General features: G+C 34.1%; 1 pseudogene; it reads right to left on the bottom strand.

Moving 5' to 3' along the window:
* Positions 1-383: 383 nt before the first annotated feature.
* On the bottom strand, positions 384-11804 carry LOC128226002 (uncharacterized; annotated as a pseudogene).
* Between the last annotated feature and the right edge of the window lie 10867 nt (positions 11805-22671).

Below are 22671 nucleotides of genomic sequence, written 5' to 3'. Positions count from 1 at the left end.
AAATTGCATGTCACACAAAAGAAATAAATGAGATTTGTGTTGAACTAAATCCTAGTTCACAGGTTTTTACAGAGCATTTTCCCATATACAGCGGTCACCAGTTGTAAGGAGAATGAATCAAATTACACCCATTTGTCTAGTTGGTTTTGCCATGGCGTCACGCTGTGCTGCCCTGTCCATTGCCGGAAATATTTGACAGCTTACTGTACAAAACTTAACCACTTTTCAACATTCATCATAAATAGTTAATAGACTCTGAGATACATGTCAGTCTGTCAAACAGAATAACTACTTTCAGTATCCAAGTCAACAAGTTCGTTTATGTCTTTGTTTGTTTAAACTTTAAAAAACAAACTAAAAGTGTCTAAATCATTACCTCCTTATCATGGCTTTTCATTGGCGGGCAGAGAATCTTATATTTCCGTGTTAGTGTCCAACTCATCCCCTTTGATTCTGTTGTTGAAATCATCAACTCTTGAGTTCGTGGACTTCAGCAATTCGTCGTTTGTTAAATAATACAAGTCAGACTATTAAACAGTGTGTCAAGTAGGTATAATCTCCACAGGAGGGACTCATGTCTAACATCTTTGATTCTATTTCACTAGACAGGAAGTCCTTAAGGGAAACAAATCCTCCGTCATTGGCAATTTACTTCTTTTATTCAATGCCTTTAGCCTTTTACTTCTATTGGCAACACATGCTACCTTGCATTCATTGTGCTAAATACATTTCACTGAATTCATAAGCATCGGTCTTGTTTCTGTATTCTGCATTTTGAAGTGCTAAGCTAGCCTTCAAAAGGCTAGACTGCTTTAGATAATGTCCTAAAGTTACTGCCATTTGTGCTGAACCTGTTTCACGAAAGGGCTCCTGTACAGCTTTCACAACAGTTCCAAATTTACTAGCACGAATATAATAGGTTAAGGGTTGATCATGTTCTTCCTTTTCATTCATTTTTAAAAAGAGTCTTGCTAGACATCGCATCTTTGTTCTTACGTTGTCTTCATCCTTCCTCCTTCGCTCTACTTTTGGTCCTATTCTATGAAGCTGATGAACCCAAATTCCCTTATCAGTACATTTTGCTCACATGTTTTTTTTTAAATCCTGGAGTGTCTTTAGTTTCTTTCATTTTTCCAATTTCTTCAGTAATACTGTTGAACAGAAAGTGATTTTTGTTTGAAAAACATAACATGTTAAGGTTAAAGATCATTGTTTTGTGCTCATTTTGTGTTTTAATTTGTTTTTGAACTTGAAAACTGAATTTGACAAAAAAACTTGACTGTTTTATGCATTATCTTTATTTATTTGGATCACAGTTTTATCCATTTCATTTATAGATATGTTACTTTTACCAAATAACCACACTTGAATGTTTGTTCTCCACATTTTACATCTCTGACAGTTCAGCAGATACCCCATTTAAGTCGGACCTGGAAGAGGTTGATCCAGCTGTATTGCACAACAGCTCGGAGGCAGATCCATCAGCAATTCTTTCGTTTGCCTGTAAGGAACAGCCAAGGTCCTTTTTTCTGATACATGTTACCAAGCTAGAAATGTTACTTTTACCAGATAACCACACTTGAATGTTGTTCTCCACATAATACAGTTTAGCAGATTCACCAGTGAAGCCCGACCTGGAAGAGGTTGATCAATCTGGAATAAACAAGAGCTCTGAGATAGATCCATCAGCAAGTATTTCATGTGCCTGTGAGAACCAGCCAAGGTATAGAGTTATGAAGGTTTTGAAAATTAATGTTAATTTTATATGTTAAAATATATTTTGGAAATAATGCATTTTTGTTTTGTTTTATTATAATAATATTCAATTAGTCTTATTTAGCTATAATTGTACCGGAGATTATGTATTGGTTGGTCATGAAACCATTTGCTGTCGGTGGTTGTATGTAAATGAAATTTAATGTTGATGAATAGACTTTTGCACATCATTTGCTACTTGCTTTTTTTGTTTTGTTTTTTTGCTCTGTGTAATATTGTGTTTATACACACATCGGACATCAGTTTTTGAGCATTAGTTATTTTCGTGTTATTTTTTATTGGTACAATAACTGTTTTGTTCATACATGTATAACAATATTCGAAATCCTAAAAAAAAGCAACCGCTTGCAACGTGTTCGGTGCTTTCACCAAATAATATTTATAAATGATTATTCCTTTCCAAGCTCAGATTGTAAGAAAGTTTGTGAATAAATTGAGGTCAGCACTGGTAAACCCGCTGATAGACAAAGAAATAAAGAATGCATTCAAATAACCGGTTTTTAAAGTGTTTTAGGTTTTCCACCAAATTAACAACTATGGTATCTTATAGTTTATCCTTTAAATATTATGTAGGTTCTGTCTCCTTACCAGTGCGAACTTACCGGGCCTGACTCTCAGTTAATGACTGCTCAAATTGATTCTGAAACCAGTTCCTCTTTTGTTTCAGGTCGATGAATAGCCATGGGTTAAATTCTTTAATCGAAAATTTGGTCGATAAGTGATATTTGTCACACTATTATAACCAGTGATAATTGTGGGGCAAGTTGACAGACCAAATGAAGTCCCTTGTAGGAGCCTGTTCTACAGATTTACAGGTAAAAACTTGACTGTGTATGCTTGAAATATTTCAAAACAAATCAGTTTTTGGAATGATTATATAGCAAAACATTATTTGTGTTATTCGAAGTGTTCTCTAAATAATCTGTTGCTTAAAATGTATTATGTGGATATTATTAAGATGGGTTTTGGCTTCTATATGTCACCCTCGAGTCCGCTCCCGAAAAAAACAAACATTAATACTAGTTACCTTTATGAGCCGCCATGAGATAGTACCCCTGTTGGGATCAAACAAACAACCTCTTTAGTTAGAGGAGTACACTTATAAACTAGACCACTCACATATAAATCTTCTTTTTCAGTATCTCTGATGTATAATGCACTTTTGATATATTCTTCAGATACACGCTTTTGAAGACCACGGTGATGATTTGTTTTTGTGAATTATTTGATTGTTGATATGATCTCTCATTCCTTAAAGTGTCTTTCACTATGTCAGTATAAATAACAAGGAAATAAATCATAAAGCAACTAAATGTTTTAGAATGGTTGTTTTCTATGCAAGTTTTAACACTAGATAGAGAAGTTCTTGTTCCAATAATCAAGATGTTGGTAACATTTAAGACCAGACTTAATTAGCCAGCTTGTTAACGGTAGCGGGCTTATTAACTTTGTCCGTACATACTGCGTTTGCATGAAGCTAGGGTGAAGATTTCTCACAAATCCCGAAAGCATCTTTGTTGCCACTTGAATCATAACACAAAAACTCCCAAGCCATACACGATCGTCAGATATATGGCTCTATTGTGGGTATTGTTTTGCATTAAAGCTATTCTATCTTGGTTCATATATATATATTTTTTTGAAGGTTTATTTATTTGTTTATCTTCGATGATCGATTATGACTTTGGTCCGATTTTCAATCCCTAGACAATAGACTAGACAATATTGCTGTTTTAAACACTGTCCACATGCTTGAAGCTTAAGTCGTTGGGGTAAACTTGTAGCACATATGCTTACCAGATCCAAAGTTTTGCTTTTTATTTGTGTATGTGCAAATCGACCGAATACACTCGTGGAAAGGATAACTGCAAACGGACATATGCACTGCCACTATTGTTGTTTCCATTCGAGTACAACTGAGACCAACGGTATTGATGCAAACGTTAATTGAGTCACGACGAACAATCTAATATAATAATATAAAAAACTAAATCGGAAATTCCTATCAAAAATACTTTTTGAACGATGAATGTCAAATCTTACTTGCCACTTGCAAATTTTGTATTTAAATATTGGTAGATGTTGTGATCCTCAATTTTGGAAGCACCACTCATTATCTCACAAAGCAACAACACATTTTTCTCCGGCCAGTTCTTCGCTCTAGATTTCCTTGTTAGAGAAGTACACATATTTTTTCGGTTTCTAGTCGTCTGCAGACGATGAGTTTGACGGGAAGATTGCCATATAATATCACATTACTTCATATCTTAATTTGAGATTCACCGACCACTTCGTTTCATGAGAAAGATATATTACTGGCATTACACGACCACTAAACACATTATGACTCAAGATTGCGTTTAAAGTGACACTCTTATTCAAAATCGATACATACACATGTATAACAAACCTCAATTTTGACTGATAAATCTTTAACTGCTTACTAATAAATGCATTTATGGAAAATATTAATTACTGATAACAAGATTGTAACCGTGTATTTAATAGCAGAAAGCGCAAAAATATTAAAAGATGGGTGAATTTTTGAAACAAAAAATATTTTTAATATATTATTATTATTATTATTATTATTATTATTATTATTATTTATTTCGGTCAATATAGTGAAAACATGTCGTTTAAAAAAATATCATTTTTAATATATTTTTTTATTATTATTTTTTCTTGTAAATGGGAATCTTACCTTATCAGAACAGTAAACATTATTGGATTATCTCAATTATTTTAGGAACTATGCTGTATTGATTAGGTCCGTTTGGAATTGATTAATTTTTGCACATGTTCACCTTATATTTATTTATATATAATACTATTTTTCTTTCATGAAAATTGTGGAATATTTTTTTAAATGACATATATTCAATATTTTGACCAAAATAAATAATAATTAAAATAAAAAATAAAAAAATAAATATTAAAAAAAAAAAATGTATTACTGTATCCAGGCAATGTGACGATCACCTGTGAGAGCGCATCTTTAAAACTCGACTCGGCAACAAGTTACCAGTTGTCGAGCGTTGGGAGTTCGGTTGAGGGACTATCGGCTGGATTTGTAGTTATCTTTAAGACCGTCAATTGACGCCAAATAGCTGCATTTTTTATGACACTTAGTCTGAAACCTTTTTTAGCATCATGAGTCAAAAAAGACAAAGCACCTACGTGTTTAGAGTTCGTACTTGTGCGAAAACGAATCGAACGGTTTGAGATTTATTTATTTATTTATCCCCTTTCCAGCTCGTACATTTTTTAACAAACGCAATAGCACTTAATGGTTTTAACCTGAAGTACGCTACGCATATTACTTACAGTTATTTTTGTCTTTTTTATCAGTCTGTCCGCGTTATCCAAGCTTACAAATTAATTTGAATATTTCATAACATTTTTTTTGAAACCAATTGGCCGACTAAATAAAACTGAAAAACAATTATGTATATGATCGGAATGAAAATGCAAAAATGAACAGATAGCAAATCAATATAACTACACTAGCAGGCCAAGCGCCTAAAGCCATTTTTTCAAATGAATAAATATCTTTATGAGTTCACTTGTCTTTTATTAAAGCATAGACTTGATTTATTCGACAAACTTATTGCTCCAAATTAAATTTATGCAGGAGAAATTTGGGGTTTTGTTCAAGGTAATGCAGTTGAGTTTATCTATAATTCTGCAAACGTCTAGTTGGTGTCAAAAAGACAACACAAAATGACTTAATTTACGGAGAATTAGGAAGGTTAAGTTTTAAAACAATTATATATATGAATATAATTCAATACTGGGTAAAGCTATTATATTCAGATAATAACAAGTACATAAAAAGGTTTATGTTATCCTTAAAAATGACATTGAACGACGTGCAAACAAGCCGAATTTGTGTTCAATTACTAAAGACCTTCTTTGTAGTTTAGGTTTATTTGATGCATGGTTTTATCAAGAAATAGGTAATGTTGAATTATTTTTGTCATTAGTGAAACAGCGACTGAAAGAAAATTTCATCCAGGATTGGCATGGTAGACTTAATGCATCGAGTAGAGCTATAATTTATATTAATGTATCAAGTTTTAGACTTCAGTCATACCTCAAAATAAAAAGTTACAAAGTTTTGTAAGCCTATGTCTAAATTGCGGCTATCCTCACACAGATTAAGCATTGAAACATGTAAATGGAATAGACCGCAATCAAAACCATCAAACGAACGAATATGTACCTTTTGTAATTTATTAGAAGACTAGTATCATTTTGTTTTAGAGTGCACGTTGTATATTTAACTCAAGAGTTAGATACTTACCTAGGTATTATAAACAACGTCCCAGTATGCATAAATTAATGGAACTTTTTAATATCGATAATGAAGCTATTTTGAAAATTGTCTGTATATTTTAAAGCATTTGAATTAAGAGACACTACGTTTTATACTCCATGTAATGTGTATAGGTTTGTTGTAATTGTCATCTATTTGTTAAGAAGTACACAGTAACTGAATCAAATGCTCTTATGAAGACAAAGATAAATATTAACTATTAGTGCACATCTCTATATCTGCATGATAATGTATTTATTATCATAATTTATTTATATCATTCTTTTTAATAAATTGTGATTATTGTGTTATGACAGCTTTTGTCGCCATTGTATATGTACATGTTTTGCCAGATGGGTCTATGACCTTCTTGGAAATAAATGTTCTGTTATGTTCTATCAAAATCACAGCGTGCTATATCCACTGGAGAAAAAGAGTGAGTAATTATAATCTTAGCTGCACTGAAAACCACGGAAGCCGAAAAAGGTTCATGTATCTGAATTATATTAAGGAAAAAGGTGTATGCTTCTGATTCAACTTTCAGGTACGAATCAAGCTGCTCACGGAAACTTTATACTAGTAAGTTGTTCACTTTGCCTTACCCAAATTACAGACCGGTCTACCTGCTAGAAACAATACAAATAACAATAAGACAAGACTAACTCGCACTAGATAAAAAAGACACTGCAAGAGTGACTTCCCTGATGTTGTTACACGAGCATCTCCCTTTAACTATGTTTGAGATGATCATGATTAAACAGGTCGTGTAGGTTCGTTTCCTTTACTAAAGTGATACATACAATAACAACCCGGAGGAAGTAACTTCATCTAAATATAAATACATTTCGCGCGTAACGTCAATACATCGCGTTACGTAATGTCCCGCCAAAATACCAACAAACTATATATAGATAGATTTATTCGTGCATATATATATGTCATAGTAACAAACCAAATATTTCATAAAGTTATATCGCAGACTGATTAACAAAGTATAAGGGATGATATCTTTACTAAATCACAACATCATTAGAATGCGTTGGATACATGTACGTGCGTTAATAAAGATTTAATTCAATGTGACAAATATATAACACCGGATAACCCATTAAAGTTATTCAACTTATTTCCAATGAGGTCCTTATGACAAATATAATTATTTGCCAAGATCTCAGTTGTAAGCTGTTTAAATTAGGTTTTTTATACAAAATATAACATACATGTACTCTGACTAGTTAAAGAATGATTATTTTTTTTAGATCGTAATTCTTTTACATTTATAAAATGTAATGCAGCCGACTGTAAAAACTATATGACACTTTAGCATAATATGACAAAAATCTTAGAACTGATGTGCAAGCTTAAATGAATAACAATTTAAAAAAATCTTCTAATTCTGCACACTTCATAACAGCAATGAGATGTGATTTCATTTCTTTTTTAAAAGTATTCTTATTGTTCAATTCTTTTAACTTTAGTGGAAGACTGTTCCAGTCCTGGATTGCTTGATAAAAGAAAGTATTTAATATATAACTGTCAGCCTGCGGCACTTTAAAATTTCCAGCACTATGTCAACTGTTGTAAGAATGTGTGGATGAGACTAAAGTAAAATGTTCATGTAAGTATGATGGGCATTTTCTATTAAAGATTTTATGTACATGGTTAAGTCTGAGTTGCTTTATCCTATTTTCTATATCAAGCCACCCAAGATCACTGAAAGCTGAGGCTTTCAGGGAAGTTCTATAATCATAGCCATAAATGAATCTGACAACTTTGTTCTGAGTGACCTGTAATCTATCTTGAATTGTTTAGATACCAAGATGTCGATGCATAGTCAAAATGACATTGTATTAAGGAGTTACATAACATTATTCTTAGATTCATATCTAAAAGTCGACTTCGTCTACATAAAAAAATAACCTAGAATTAACTTAACTGACAATATTGTTAACAATAGATGCAGCACTGATATCATTGTCCACTATACTTCCAAGATATTTAACAGATGTTTTAGGTTTTACTATATGACCATTGCAGTTTACATTGAAAGTATCAAATTTTGTTAGTTTCCTTTTAGACCCAAATAAAATACATTCTGTTTTTCCAAGATGCAAAGACAGTTTGTTGTCAACTAACCACTTACTACAGTTTTCAAGATTCTTGCCGACTACATTACTAATAACAGAAGGATCTTTGTGTGAGAAAAGGATAGCACTATCATCTGCATATAATAGTAATTTACATTTTAAACTTATGCTTATACTCATATTATTGACATAGCATAAAACAGCAACAGTCCAAGTATGCTTCCTTGGGGAACGCCACAAGAGATGTTCATGAATTCAGACGTAGTATTATTTACATTGACAACTTGTTTACGTCCAGATAAATATGATTGAAACCACTCAATTGAATCCACACCAATTTCTTTTAAATTCTGACATAGAACTGTATGATCTACAGTATCAAACGCCTTTTGGAGATCCAACATAATCATCCCTGTATATACCCCTTTGGAATTTTGTGGTTTTATATGGTCAGTCAAATGAATTAGGAGTCAGTTGAATAGTTACATCTAAAACCACTCTGAAGTTCGTATAATAATCCCTGTTTAACAAGAAAAGATTCTAGTTGGTTGTATACAACTCTTTCTAAGATTTTTGAAACTATACATAGTATACTTACAGGTCGATAGTTTGAAACATCAGATCTGTTTTTCTTGGTTTAACTTGAGCATTTTTGAGGTCAGATGGTACAATGTTACTTGTGATAGAGCTGTTTATCAGAAATGTTACTGGTATCTTTAAAAATGGTGCAACATCTTTTAAAAATATTGCAGGAATGTTATCTAACCCTGTGCTGTTTGAACAATTTAGTTTACATAGTTTCTTGTAAATGTATTCTTCACTAACAGTGTGAAGTTTAAATTTAACAGAGTCAGGATTTCTATCTTTATAAATTCGTTTAAAACAGTCAGACTCATAGTTAAACAAATTGGAGGGCAAAGATAGTTTTTTTTTACTAAAGTTGAGGCTACGGTAGTAAAAAAGTATTAAAATGATTTGCAATCTTACATGGTTCAAAACAATTTTCATCATCAATGTTCAAAACAGTATGTGGAGAAGATTTACTTTTACCACTATATCCAAGATTTTTTTAAATCTGACCACGGCTTTTTTGGATCATTTTTATTTTCTTCCAGCTTGTTTGTCACATACTCTGATTTGGTCTTAATGACTTCTTTCTGAACAAGGTTTCTGTATAAACGATATTTATCTAACATCTCCTTCTGTTTGTATTTTTTTGAATTTGAAATAAAAAGCATCTCTTTGACTGATGAGTTCCAGAATGTTAGAATCAAGCCATGGTTCACTTCTTTTTTCAGTCTGACTTCCTTAACAGGAGCAACAATGTTCAAAACTGGCAGAAATGTTTCTTTAAAAGATAGCCATGAATCTTCTATATTTTTTGCGATAAACATGTTTGACCAATCGCAAAGTTTAAGGTTATGAATAAAATTATCTACACTGTAATGTTTCAAAGATCTTATAACAACATTCTTATGCATATTAAACGTCCCTTTCTTTGTTTTACGCGTACAAAATACAGGCAAATGATCACTGAGACCTATCGGAAGAATACCAGACTGAACAATCTTGTCTTGATGGCCACATAAAATGTGATCTAACACAGAAGATGAGGACTCCGAGATTCTGGTAGGGTCATTTATGATATGTTTTAGCTTTAAAATATTTGGAACATGTTCAAACCTTTTAAAAAGAGCTGATTTCTTTGCAAAAAAATACAAATATTAAAATCACCTAGGATGTACCATTCTGTGTCAGATCTAACCATACATTTTCAAAAATATCAACAAAATCTGTTTGTTTATGTGGTCTGTTAAAATAGGTTTGGTTTTTGGTAATAAAATATCAAACTGCTTCAAGATTGTCCGTTTCTAGGTCCCGTCTTTCGGTGAATGCCAGATCTTCATTAACGTATAAGCATGCTCCACCACATTGTCTGTTCCGGTCCTTTCTGATCACATTGTATCCTTGAATTCTAATTTCCGAGTCCATAACTGAATTGTTCAGCCAGGTCTCTGAAAAAGCTATGGCTGCAAATCTGTACTTTGATATTATATGTCTCACTTCTGGCAACTTTGATAATAGTAATCGTATGTTGAAATGAATAAAATGAAGTCCTTTAAGTTCAAAGCAGTTAAAATTACTACACGATTCAGTAAAACTCTCTATTGTCATGTAAATCTGGCAGAATTCTATCATGAATATCGTGTAAGTCATCACAAAGATGAAAAGGTAATATTTAAGTACATATCCGACAAGTGAAATAGTAAGATCCATTGGATTTGCATACGTTTGAGTAGTAAGAATCACCAATATAACCAGAGCATCTTATATGTGTACGGGTTTCACAAAAAATCACAGTTCACAGCTTGACTACGGGCAGTTACACCTTTTCCACAAACTGAACAAGGAACTCTAGGTTGTCTCCCTTTCTTCATATATGGTGAGGATTTTGAGCTATCAGCATACTTGTCCTGTTCAATAGGTCCAGGGTGCGGGTGCACGTCACCACTTAGTAGAAGGAACACGAGAAAAATATATCTTGGAGTAACCTTGGCATAATACTTCTGAAGGTTTTTGATAAGTATTTCAATACTTGCATAGACTGTGCAGATAGATAAATGTACATCATATAATTATATTGAACAAATAAAATAATACCTCTAGATGCCTCGATTGAGAAACAATTTCTAAATGACCGACTTTCTGTTTTGATTTAAAAATACTTCTCTGAATATTTTTCAGTCAAATTTATTGAAACTCTGCATGAAGCTTCTTTGAATGACCATTAAGAGAACACTAATAGTATAACAATAATAGTATAAATGGCCGTTTAAATACATTAAACGCATTGCCTATCGCATATGTTTTTGGCAAATATTGATAGCATTCGTCAGAGATTTGTTAATGCACCAGTCAATTGTAACCACGCCCCCCCCCCCAGGTCTGGGGAAATGGGCCGTGTTTTGGCCTTACCTGGGGTGCGTGGGCATTTGGCGGGATTTTACCAGCAGTTCGTCCCCGCAAGGCGGGGATTTTATCCGGGCTTGGCTGGACCGAAAGTCGAAGTCTCCGCTATTCCCCTGACCTGGGAGGGGGAGTCGTGGTTACAATTTACTGGTGCATAACTGGTCCCTAAGTTATGCAAAATCTTTGACAATATCAAATATAGTAAGCGCCGCTTTTGACTTTCTTATGTCAGGTGGGCGAACTTCAAAACAAATGTTAGTAAGCAGTGTTTTTCTTCACGTATGTCAGGGCCATCTTAGCCCTATTGTTTTAAAAATAACAAATTAAACTGACCACAAGTAATCTTAACTCGGAGGTGCTTTTAAGTCCTCTTTTATAAAAGGAATCATTCTTTCTCGCTCACTAATTCAAAAAGTAGTTTGGCGGAAAGTATTGTTCACGGTAAAGAATTCATTTATTAGTTCTTTTAAAGAACAATCATTTTTTAAACATTCTGAATCCTGTTAAACTAACACATTGGACCACATTCTTGTAGCTGACTTGGGGCACACTCCTGTTTTCGATTTTTTGATAGCAGGCTCATGATCAAAGTCCTTGAATGTTGTCGTCACAATTTTGACCAATATCAGCCTGATGAGAGTTTCCTCAGACATTCTACCCCTTCGTTTTGTCTTGATGAGCTTCATGGCACTGAAGGTTACCTCCTACTTCACACATGTTGGAGGGAGTGCAAGAAGATCAACAAACCCCAGTCCATGGTCAACATCATGCCCCTCCTGGGCAGCCAGTTCTTTTGGAGTATCTCATTTTTATGCCCCCGAAGGTGGGCATATTAAAATCGCACCGTCCGTCCGTGTGTCCGGCTCAATAACTCATGTTCGGGCTGTAACTTTCCCTTGTATGGACAGATTTTAAAATAACTTGCCACATGTGTTCGGCATACCAAGACGACGTGTCGGGTGCAAGACCCGTGTCCCTACCTCTTAGGTCAAGGTCACACTTAGGAGTTTATTCACAATGGAATGCTGCATATAAGGACATAGCATATAGGTTGTCGTGTCCGGGCTGTAACTTTCCCTTGTATATACAGATTTTAAAATAACTTGCCATATGTGTTCGGCATACCGAGACGACGTGTCGCGTGCAAGAACCGTGTCCCTACCTCTAAGGTCAAGGTCACACTTAGGTGTTTATTCACAATGGAATGCTGCATTTAATGATATAGAGAATAGGTTGTCGTGTCCGGGCTGTAACTTTCCCTTGTATGGACAGATTTTTAAATAACTTGCCACATGTGTTCGACATACCAAGACGACGTGTCACGTGCAAGACCCATGTCCCAACCTCTAAGGTCAAGGTCACACTTAGGTGTTTATTCACAATGAATGCTGCATATAAGGACATAGAATATAGGTTGTCGTGTCCGGGCTGTAACTTTCCCTTTATGGACAGATTTTAAAATATCTTGCCACATGTGTACGACATACCAAGACGACTTGTCGCGTGCAAGAACCGTGTCCCTACCTCTTAGGTCAAGGTCACACTTAGGTGTTTATTCACAATGGAATGCTGCATATAATGACATAGAGTATAGATTGTGGTGTCCGGGCTGTAACTTTCCCTTGTATGGACAGATTTTTAAATAACTTGCCACATGTGTTCGGAATATCAAGACGACGTGTCGGGTGCAAGAACGGTGTCCCTACCTCTAAGGTCAAGGTCACACTTAGGTGTTCATTCACAATGGAATGCTGCATGTAAGGACATAGAGTATAGGTTGTGGTGTCCGGGCTGTAACTTTCCCTTGTATGGACAGAATTTAAAATAACATTATCCATTAAATAAGGGCTTTAAAAATAACATTCATTTATTCAACTTGAAAGATATTCACACCCCATGAGTGATTAATTTCTGCTGATTTGTGGTTTTCCTCGGCATCGTCATCTTTTGACCTAAACCTTTTAGGGGCAATTGGACCGAGATATGCAGCTCGTTAAATCAGTGACTGTCAGAGTGACTGTTGCTGCAGGTGATGTCGCTGTTGATGTGACGTTGTTGCATTTGACATAGTGTCAATCATAGACTGCCCAATATCAACTTGTCATCAAAATCTAAAAGACCCAATTATAGTGTGTCGTCCAGTGTAAACAATTTTAAAGTTTGCCATCCTGCAGCAGACCACACTTATAAAAAAGTTCTTTTAGATAATTTCATGAATATACATTGCATTATTCACCCATTCTCAATATTTTAATGTTTCTCTTCTAAAACTGTTTGAATGAAGTAATGCTATGTCTTTGTTACACACTATTTTGTTATAAGAGCGAGGGCTCTTCCGGAGGAATAACCGTGCCAACGAGGGCGTCAACCGGAGGGCAAATGACTACTATGACGACAAGTCAGGAACCTCAGCAGCAACGACAGGAGTCAAGCCAGAATATAAATGATAAGTACTCATTTCACTGTTTATTAGATAAAGACTTCTTTGAGTACGCGGAGCACAGTTTTACACCAGATTGTTCTAGAGACACTAAAGATGTTAAGGGTACACTAAGATCTCACATAGACTTTTTGGCGCAAATAGACGCAAATGGTGATATTGTCGATGTCCTTAATAACGGTTACAAACTACCATTTGTTGATGTTCCAGAACCTTCATTTTCGAAAAATAATAGGTCCGTTTTGGAAAATATAGATTTTGTTGATACGGCCGTAAATGAGTTGCTACAAAAACATTGTATTGTTGAGACCCCTTTTGTTCCCAATACATTAAATCCATTGAGCGTCGCTATTAATAAGCAATGCAAAAAACGATTGATTTTGGATCTAAGAAAGATAAACAAGTGTTTGTGGAAAGAACGTTTTACCTTTGGAGATTGGATAAACCGGGTTGGAATATTTTGCGAAATATTCATACTGTATTAAATTTGATCTTAGTCAAGGTTATCACCACATTGAAGTTTTGCTGCGCATCAAACTTTCTCAAGATTCTTTGTAAAGGGGAAATACTATTGTTTTACTGTGTTAGCTTTCTGCTGCAATACAGCCCCCTTCATATTTAGTAAAGTTCTAAGAAAAATGCTATATACTGGAGAATAAATGGAATTAAGATTGTTATGTTCCTAGACGACGGGTGGGGCACAAACACATCCTTAGCAAGTACGTTGACAGATTTCTTTTTGTTCAATTAAGGCTGGGTTTGTCATTAATATTGAAAAGTCAGTTATGATTCCAGTGCAACACATTGAATGGATAGGCATTCTTTGGAATAGTACACTATTTTGTATTAGCATTCCGGATAGAAGAGTGTTATATTGCTTAGGCAACATTGATCATGTCTTGTAAAATTATGGAACAGTAAGAGCGAGGTGTTTAGCAAATTGTGTGGGTAAATACATTTTATGAAACCTATTTTGGGAAACATTGTAAGGTTAATGACTAGATTTTCGTACATTTTGATAGAGTCGCAGTTCTTGGGACGTTTGCTTTAAGACTACCGAAGGACATCCGTCTATTTAAGAATTGGAATTTTGGCTCGTGAATTTATAAAAATCTAATGTTAGATTGGTATCACCCTATTCCCCAGTCGAAGTTTGAGTCTATTCCGACGCATCCAATATGGGAGCCGGGGCCTTTGTAGCTAATTGCAAAAACAGCGTTTTTTCGTTCTATGTGTCCGAAGAGGAAGCAGTTAAAAGTTCTACTTATAGAGAATTAAGGGCGGTGAAACTTGCTTTACAAGTTTATGGAGATTTGTTAAATGGTAAAACTGTAAAATGGTTTACATATTGTTCAGAGTGGTAGTACAAAGTAGAGTAACAGCAAAAATCGTTGATTATATTTGACCTTTGCCTGAGGTTTAGGATTGATTTGCGTATTCAGTGGATTCTAGGGAATTAAATGAAGTTGCAGACGACATAAGTTTTCAAATACTGACGAGTGGGAAGTAACAGATGTTTTTTTTTATTACGTAGCATTGAGGTCAGCATTATGTAGATCGCTTTGCAACGTATAAAAATAGAAAAACTAAGCTATACAATTCATTGTTTATGTACTACGATTCGGAAGCAGCTGACTGTTTTACTCAGAATTGGGGAAATAGTAACAATTGGCGTGTCCCGCCAATATGTCTGGTTTCTAAGACAATTTTGCACGTTCTGCATTGCAATGCAACTGCAACACTTATTGTTTCTCGGTGGCCCTGCTTGGCGTTTTGGCCAATGTTGTTCAATGCCAATTACGCTGAGAAAGATTACGTTTATGACATTTTTGAATTTAGAAAAGGGCAGAACATATTTACTAATAATGGTAACAAGAAGTGTATTTTCAGTCCAGACGGTTTTCTAATAAAGTTATAGCGGTGAGATTTGTAGCTAATGGTTGAGTTCTGAACTTTTTTATTTTATTTTTTGTGATATGCTTTTCCTTTTATTAGAGAGATGTGTAATTAGAGTTAAGTTTTGTATCATTTCGGGTTGTTAATTAGAGGTGTCTCGGATTTAAACGGTTTTGCTTAGAAAGAGCGGTGTCTCGGATTGTAAGGGTTTTCGCTCTGAATGAGGGGTGTCTCGGATTAAGATGGTTTTGCTCAGTATGAGCGGTGTCTCGGATTGAGACGGTTTTGCTCAAAATGAGCGGTGTCTCGGATTGAGACGGTTTTGCTAAGAATGAGCGGTGTCTCGGATTGAGACGGTTTTGCTCTGAATGAGCGGTGTCTCGGATTGAGACGGTTTTGCGCTTAATGAGAGGTGTCTCTGTTTCAGACTGTTTTGTTCGAATTGAGCGGCGTTTCTGTTCGAGACGGTCTTGCCTGGAATGATTGTTGGTGTCTCGGATTGAGACGGTTTTGAACGGTGGCAAAAATCGAGATGGTTTTATTTTGGAAGAGTGGTAACTTAAATGTTTTAATTATACTTGTGTTTGTTATTTAATATTTAAAATGCATTGTGATGTAGGAATATATTGGATATATATTACGAAAATTATTTAAAAATTGTCTGTTTTGGCGGAATTAAATTATATATTTCGTGAAATGATTTATTTCAAAAAGTATGTTTTTATGTTTCCTTATTTTATTCATTTTATCAGACGTTTTCATAATTGGCATTTGGAAGAACATTGAGTCGTTCACAGTTCGTCCGGATTTAAAATCTTCACACGAAAATATTAGGAAGTTGGGTAAAAAATCTAAATCTGCAAATACTATCAAAATTTATGAAACTTATTTTAAGCTGTTTTGTAAATGGTGTAAAAAATATGACGTTAAAGCTGTTCAAAGCACAGTTTACACCGTTGCTTTGTATTCTTCATATATGGAAAACAATATTTGTTCGGAATCAAAATTAAATGCTGTTGTGTGTAGCATTTCTTACGCTCATAAAATGAGCTGATTTGCAGACCCATGTTTTTCTTCTTTAGTAAAGAATGTAAAAGAAGGGATTTTGGGATCGGTTGGTAAAAAACACATTTCAAAAGAACCAATCAGAAAAAAACGGCATTGTTAATATTGTTAAAGTTTTCGGAAACGACTTATGTTTGTTAATCAAACGTTTTCTAACCACATCTGTTTTTAATTTTTCAGGGTTTCGTAGATTTAGCGAGGTAGTTTCTTTAAGATGTTCTGATGTAGTGTTTAAAGAGGACTGTATAGAAGTTTTGTTAAGACAATCGAAAACCGATCAATATAAAAAGGGAGATGTTGTTGTAATTGCAAAAACAAATAATGATGTTTGTCCAGTAAAATGTTTACGAATGTATATGAATTTGTCTGAACATTCTGAAAATTCAGACGATGTTTGTTTAGAAATGTATATCATTCTAAGAAAGCGGGAGCACATTAAGAAAAAGAAAAGGAAAGCACATGTCATACACCAGAGCAAGAGAAATTTTTGTTAAAAATCTTAAAAGTTAAGAATTAAATAGTTCTAAATATGGTCCCCATTCGTTCAGGTCGGTAGGTGCGACCACAGCATCAGAAATGGGTGTACCAGATAGAATAATTAAAAAACATGGTCGGTGTAGATCTGCTGTTTCAAAAGACATTTATATTCGTGAAAGTGATCGATGCATGAAGTCAGTATCTTTGAATGTGTGTAATTAAAATAAATCCACAGGGAATTCCCGTTCTTTTTCACTCGATAAATATACTTGCCCGGTATAGACTACAGTCGTTGTTTTATGTTATATAAGGTTAACACATACATAATTTATGTTTGGCTGAATATAATGAAAGAAAACATTTTTTTATCGTCATGCAGCTAACTACTTTTTTTTTGTTTTTGTTTTATAAACTCACCATTTATCAGGATGAATTGTTCTTTGTCATTGATTGTTCTACAAAATGTGTATGAAAGCTAAGTAAAAACTAAATCACCTCCGACGTTCGGCACACGTTTCCATCGTTGCTCCATTACAAAGTTTACAAATTAAAAAAAAATAAACTTACTCTTACAATATATTGGTGAACAAAGAACTAAAATAAATAAGTAGCAATTTAAATGCTTCCTTATATACATTTGATAAAATTCGCAGGTATGAACATTTGCCCTTTTGACCCTGTTCAAATATATTATTTTGCTCTCATTACAAAAATCAACTTACCATGCAAACTCCCATTTACGCTGACTGAAAATTGTTTATGTGACAATATTTGGAACATAGTGTTCTTCACCTTTTCATTTCTTTGCGGTCCGCTTCTTAGGCTAGTGGGAGGGAAAATGAACTTATTACAACGGACCTTTCATGATACTTATGAAATATATAAACTACTGAAAAATAAACATGTATTTTAATGACACTGGCGAAGGCACAGTATCCTTTTTGTTTAAGTTAGCCAGAAAAACCTCTGCGGACAAAGGAAAAAATCAGGTAAAAAACACAGGACGGGACTAATTTGGTCTAACTGGTCTAGCCCTTGAGTCTTTTGAATTGATTTAGCAAACTATACAGCGTTCTGTCACTTTAAATGATATCAACTGTTGAGGGAGCACCGAAATCGAATTCAAACGCTCGTTCGTCTACGTTCAAGGTAAATTGCTTAAAAAATTAAGTTTCATGCTAGCACCATCAACGGCATTTTAGTTTTAGCAAAATTTATAAGCTTTTAATTGACAGCGACTTAAAAGTCAACACGTCTTTTTTATCCCCAAAAAAACGGAGAAATAAAATAGAGCAACGACTGCGGATCATCGTATTTCAAGTGCATGACAAGAACTTAAGGCATGTAATGCTTCATCATCGATATTTGTTGAGAAAAACACCTTCAAGTGCCCACTGATTTAAACAAAAAATCCAGTTGCGCGACATAATATTGCCTCCGGCACACTTCTCAGACACAAATGTCTAAAACTAGACGCATGAGGAATCAGATAGAGTGACACCGACGCCTGATCCATTTATTAAAGGAGGATGTGTCATGGGAACTATAATTGTCAATTGACACAATTTGCAACAGACTTGTTATCAAGCTATTTACAGACGTTTCAGAAACCTATAATAAGTCCAACGCTTCTCCTTTCAAACGGAAGAGTGAATTTTTTCTTCTGCTAATGTTTGCATTTGCTGTGGATTTTAATAAATTACTTTACTTTGAACGTGGATAACGTTTGGTTCAACTGATTTTGCAATGCATTTCAAATGTCGTGAAATAGTTTATTTTACTTTATTCGGGATTGTATGGATAAAAGTGAGGTTGTGCATACAAATATGTTAAAAACCCAGTAAATTAACATTTTACTGACCTCTCCAGACCGGTACCAAACAATCCTTGACAAACACCCCTAGTTTTTTTATATAGGATATATGTACTGTGTTGTTTGTTGAGTGTTTTGCTGTTGTTTTATGTGTCTCGTTTTTGATTGTTTTTTGTGTGTGTTCTATATCTTTTGCGTTGACCCTGTGTCATTAAACGAGGTTTGTGTTTAAACTTCGACTACTTCACTTGTTTCTGTAGGTTTTCATATAAATACTATTAGGCCACAACAAATCAAACATAAATCTGTTCGACAGATACTAGCTTAGAAAAATTGGGGCGAGCGGAAAAAAATGAAAAATTAAAAGTTTCCCAAATCTTGAGCGGGTGAAGGCGAAACACAATTTTCTTTAGAGCTATTTACGATCATAATCATGAACACTTTATTCCTCCATATAAGGGTAAGTTTAAGAAATACCAAACGAGGTAGTCATTTTTTTCCGAAAGTAGTTAGAGACATATCAAAGCCAGTTTTTGCTTAATTTGATGTAATGTTTTTTTGGGAATATTTGTTTCGTCACTTTCCACAGTATATATGAGTCAAATCCGGTGAACAAATAATAAAATTGGTGTGGCTAAAATAGATGTTATATTTAGTAAATCAATTTAGTTATCAGTACAGACCTTTACTGTTCCATAAGTTTTCACATATATTTTATATAGACAGTAAGTTCTTTAAGCGACACATTTATGAAATTACCATATAATCATAGCACAATTATGTTTCATTACCTCCCTGTAATATGTCATATGATAATGGTAGCGTCCTTATGATGTTTTTCCAAAAAAAAATAAAAAAAATAATAATGGTAAATTAATACAAAATAAACATAGAAACATTTTCGATATTAATAACTAAAATGCACAAACACATCTTTGTATCAAAATGATGGATGGTGTAAAGTGTAAAAGTGTAAAAAGCCAAGTCTACACCGTAGTTAATTATTGACTGGTCCTTCTGGGTCATTAAATCTGTCTATCTGGTCTTGAATAAATAGATAGCGGCTTTAATAAGACGATGCTGTGTGGCTGTTGACAGAACTTGCACAAATGGTTACTGTCAATTAACAGTTTCAATCAAAACTAGATTCCTGTTTCGTGGTGTTAAGAGATTTGATGTCTAGTAGTGCAACCTTCAAATGACTTAAGGTTGGTTAGTGGTTACCAGGCCGGACAAGTTGGTTTTCTCCGGGTACTCCGGTTTGCCCCAAACAATAAGACCATACTCTCGCGCAATATCGTGCCAACGAGAGTGACTTTGTATATGTTATCATAACTCTTCACAATCGTTGTAAAATGTATAGTGTTTAAACTAAATGACTAAACGCCTTCGGATGCTGTTCGTGGTGCCTTAGACGTCAATTCCGCTCGTGTTAAATGCTTTATACCTGTACATTGCTATCTTGCGGTTAATAAACGTACCACAATTAAATTCAATATTCATTGCAATACGCTGTTTCAACGAAGAACTTAATGCGTAGTTTCATTGTGTTCATTTATGTGTGTTTCAGTTCTGTATAATTGACTCACCATTTCTATTAAGCGTTCGGTTCCTATGGTTTCACAATGTCTATTTAATGTCGTGAGACTATTTCAGCCTAAAAAGTTGAGCTTCTTTGCTTGTTCTTGTAATTTCCAATATTGTACCATATATACGACGATTCTTCTTTGTGTGTATGTATGTATATGTAATGAACATATATTAATATCTCTGGTATTGTTGCAAAAAGAAACAAAAAAAACATCTTAGACTTGTAACGTAATTATTTCATTTTTGTACAAAACGTACAATCTAACACAACGCGGACAGTTCCATGAACAGGTAAATCGAAGCAATGACCACGAATATTGAATTACACCCCTAATACGCTGAGGATGGTCACCCGACCCCCAATGTTTTATTCCGGATTATATTGCTCAGGCAGCCAGATTTGCACTCTAAAGCAACGCAGACAGTGCCGTGAAAAGATTACGCACAGCAATGACCCCGACTACTGAATTACACCCCTAATACGCCGAGGATGGTCACCCGACCCCATTTTTTTTATTACGGATCACTTTGCTCATGCATCAAGACTTGCAAGACTAAAGCAACTAACATGTTTGTCTTACATGGTATTATCAATGATATGTTAAACCAAGGTAAACGTTTATATTGTGCTTTTATAACTTGCACAAAAGCTTTTTATTTTATTGTTAGAGAGAATGTTTGCGACGTGTTTGACTGTATGGTAGGTGTACGACAGGGTGAATTTGTCGCCCTTCCTTTTTTCCATGTTTTTAAATGATTAAGAAGATGTTTTATAAACAAAGGCTTTGATGGCATAGAAGTTGATATGTTTAAAATATTTCTTATTTTATATGCTAATGATTTAGTAATATTGGCAAATTCTGAAAATGAACTACAATTAAGCTTAGATGATTTGTTTGAATATTGTAATAGGTCGTAGTAAATACTAACAAAACTAAACATTGTTATTTAATAAATGTTGACGATTTTGGAGGGATATGAAGTTTTATTACAACAATGTTGAAATATAAATTACAAACAAGTTTCCGTACACTGGCATCGTTTTCTGATGCTCAAACAACATTAGCTAGTCAAACACTTAAAGCTATATTTCAAATGAATAAATATCTTGATAAATTTACTAGCGTATCAGTTAAACATAGACTTGATTTACTTGACAAACTTGTTGCGCCTATTTTAAATTATGCTGGGGAAGTCTGTGGATTTCCGTTCATTGTACTCTTGAAATTTGGTTATTGTAAGTGTTGGTATATTATATGTTGTTTGTAGTGCACGGAAGTGCATATATATGTATGAATATTTACACATGTTTTGTACTATTCGCCATTTTTTGTATGATATTCGGCCATATGGGTCTATGATCTTCTAGTAAATAAATATATTCTATTCTGTTCTATTACTAAAAAAAGATTAAGGGGAAGGAAGGAATAAATAACAAAAAATGTCAACGCACTCTCTGGTCTTGAATTATTTTCAATATTTAAACAATAATGCAACCCAAACATTGACACGAAGGTAGCCAGTTTATATATGCCTTTCTGTGACAAGAATTCTATGAGCAAGTCTGTATGGAATGTCCATTCATTAAGCCATGCCAGGAATTTGGTTGTAACGGAACGGGAAGAGAGCCACTAGAACTCCAAGGTAGTATTTTACAGTCATTATTTGCAAAGCTGTGTCGTAAATGATATAAATGTATGGCATAACATAAATGCTGCTTGTCTATATAATCAGTCTGGTTTGGTTTGGTTTTATATTCTGGTGTTAATTAGTTTTCAATGGATTTTTCAAAACAATGACGACACGTCCATTACTATGAGTATATTCCTTCTAATCTTAACAGCAAATACAAAAACATAAATACATTCTACTCAGAAACAATTTGAATGTTAAAATTAAAAATGTATCATAAGACATTAATGGAATTTTCTTATGCTTGCAATTACTGTATAATGATATATATTTTTTGTTAGCAAATATCTAAGCACCAAACATGGAGTGTCCAGATTTTTTCAGTATGATTTTCGACAAAAAAGACACACTTATTAATATAGATAAGTACTATTAGGCTATAATAATTATAAAACAATTAATCATAATGTTCAAGCTATAAAAAGGTTGCTTAAAATGATTTCTGATAAAAACTTATACAGAACTGCATGGAGATACAAAAACTTACACTTGGAGAAGATTAAACCCTTTTCAGCAGGGAAGACTTGACCTGTTTTTTATTTCAAAT

This window comes from Mya arenaria, chromosome 1 (genome assembly GCF_026914265.1).
Source record: "Mya arenaria isolate MELC-2E11 chromosome 1, ASM2691426v1".
Lineage (NCBI taxonomy): Eukaryota > Metazoa > Mollusca > Bivalvia > Myida > Myidae > Mya > Mya arenaria.
The sequence above is the reverse complement of the archived record's forward strand: the minus strand, read 5'-3'. Positions and strand labels throughout refer to the sequence as shown.